A 2,658-nucleotide genomic window follows, 5' to 3' on the forward strand; every position below is an offset into this window, starting at 1 on the left:
AACTGCACTTTTTCTTTTTTTTTTTGGTGTATGGGCTTCTTTATTTCTTCACATGATAAGCAATGTTGGTGTTGAACCAATATTGATGAACTAATAAAAGGGGGAACTCTTGCTCAAGGTAACCCTCCACAATTCAGGGCTTACTAAATCTAATTGAGGCTTCACTTTCATTTCTGTAAGGGATGACTGTGAGATCCATGTTCAAGTAAAAATATTCCCTTCACTATATGGGTGAACAGTATTCATAACTTTACTGAAAGTGGAAGAAGCCACTGTGTATAGCAGGGGTCTATGGTTGTTTCTTATGAACGAAGCACCATAGCAGAAGGGATACGCAGATTGCCAATATTTGAAAATAATAGGATTGATTAGATGTCTTTGTTAAACACTTCCCTGGGTCTGGAAACTCTTCAATTTTCTTAGTGCTATCCGCTGAACCATCTCCATTTGAAAGAAATGAAGCAGGGGTAAAGGAACAGTTATGGTAAATACATTGACAGGTGTTCCTACATTTGCAAGAGGCATAACTAAAGGTTTTATGATAAAGAAATGAGTCTGTGCATAATCTAAAATTAGAATTCAGAGATTCTACACCAATAACATTGACATATATTACACAAACACGGATTGATCATGCTAACTGCAAACTTGCGAGAGACCCATGGACTCCCTGATACATTTGCGTTTACATCTATGAGTTCCTTTGTTGATCCGTGTAGACATATATTTACCAAGTGCTTTGCAAGACCATGACAGGTTTCTTTCCTCTGCTCCTAAAGTGCCAGTGTTACCTAGAAGGTGGGTCTGCCGTTTGCTATTCTTTTGCACCCACAATTTCTACACACCAAATATTGAGGGTTGTCTTTGAAATGATCTGCACTCCTCGTGCACGAGGAATGTCATTCTGTTACAGAGAACTGGGAATGTGATGTTTTTATCTTCTGAGAATTTGAAGTAAAATCCTAAAGAAAAAAGAGTAAGAAAAAATCCTAATGTCCATTCCTCGATTGTAACTCAAAGCACAGAAAGGAGAGGAACTTGATGGAAGTGTAAGAGTACTCAGCTCAAATAATGGGCCTCAGGTGTTTATAGGCTTCCATCGTTCACTATCAATGCTATTGATGCTGCCGACATGGTCGGGCATGGACGCAACATCGTCCAGGTAGGCTGTTGTGTCTATTTGAGTGTTGAAGTAGAAGCCAGCATCTTGCGCCTCCTTCTTGGCCATGGCATAGGCATGTGAAAGGTGCAGATCTGAGTCTTCCGGTTCATCAACTTGAGATTTATATGAGAAAAGGATCTTTGGTTCAGACCCAAAGAAGCCTTTCAGGAACGCCACATACATAAGAGGCGAAAACAGGCTGAAGTAGAGGAAGGTGGTGACATCAACAAGGTATAATCCCTGGATGATATCCGCACACAGCAGTGCGCCATGCTCAGACCTTGAATCAGGTTCAGCAGCGAAAGAATAGCAGCATACACGTAGAAACTTTTCCTCGAAGGAAGAGCAATCCGGACTTTCACAGGTGTTTTTGGAAGTATGACGACCGAAGAATATACCAGGAAGAAGAAGCAGGAGCTTGCAAGCCAAAAGTGTTTCCCTCCATGACCGTAGATGTTGAAATCTTCTGCGGAGAGGTGGGCATCGGGATAGAGGATTTCCAAAGTCCCCTGAGTTACGGAGTATGCAAGGGATAACACTGTGGTGATGGCCAAGATACGCTTTACACTAGACTTGCTTTCAAGGTGCCCAAAGGCGAGGCCAAGTATTATTACACTGAGTTCAATGGCCAGAAGGAAGAACCTGGTTATTTCCCATAGAATCGTGTCAGTCACTGTGGCGGCACTGGAAGCACTCACTGTCATAGACACAATGGCTCAAGCTATTCCGATAGCAGCAACAACAAACACTAAAATGTAGAAGGTTGTAAAGAAAGGACTGGAATTGGCCCGGATTTTCGCTCTAGCTGAAGGCAGTTTCCAGAGCAGAAACGCAAGGAAGAGCACATTGGGGATCAAGAGCGAAAAGTCCCAATATCGGACTCTAGACTTTCCAATGTCTTCGTATAATATAACCAGGCACATGTGCGGAAGTGTAATGTTGGTGTCATTGGTTGCGGGCTTCGTTGTTTGCATTGAGGTCACATCCGTCCCAGTCACGAAAGCACTGGTGTGATTGTCCACCAACAGAAAGATTGTTGCAGACTCCGTGAACTCCAGCATCCTGCCTTCAATCTGAGCCTCTGCGGGGCGCCCCTCTCACGGCCAGTTTTCGCCCTCCATACACAGCGGCGGGAGCAGGAAAAACTAACACCATCAGCCAGAGCTCAGCGGGTGCTCGATAGCTTGGCGCTCAACAGCAGCAAAACATCTTGGCAATCTACTACACAACCCTCAACTGCACTTTTTCAAAGACACATACAAACTACCATAATCACTTATCCATCTACCAATGGACATACATTACTATACACAAACTATTTCAATCGTCATTTCAGTACAATAAAACAAGCTACAATACACATCTGTACATTTCATAACATATTTCAAACATCACACATCTCTAATAACTTCAAACCTTTGAAAAGAATGCATTTTTTTTTTTAAATCATTTTATTGATATTGCAAGAAGAACATTTTCATTAAATTTTCATAGTA

At 42.1% G+C, this 2,658-nt stretch overlaps 1 pseudogene; it reads right to left on the bottom strand.

Annotated features, from left to right (window-relative positions):
• Positions 1-408: 408 nt before the first annotated feature.
• Positions 409-2,271, bottom strand: LOC144799817 (transmembrane protein adipocyte-associated 1 homolog pseudogene; annotated as a pseudogene).
• Between the last annotated feature and the right edge of the window lie 387 nt (positions 2,272-2,658).

This window comes from Lissotriton helveticus, chromosome 12 (assembly GCF_964261635.1).
Source record: "Lissotriton helveticus chromosome 12, aLisHel1.1, whole genome shotgun sequence".
Classification (NCBI taxonomy): domain Eukaryota; kingdom Metazoa; phylum Chordata; class Amphibia; order Caudata; family Salamandridae; genus Lissotriton; species Lissotriton helveticus.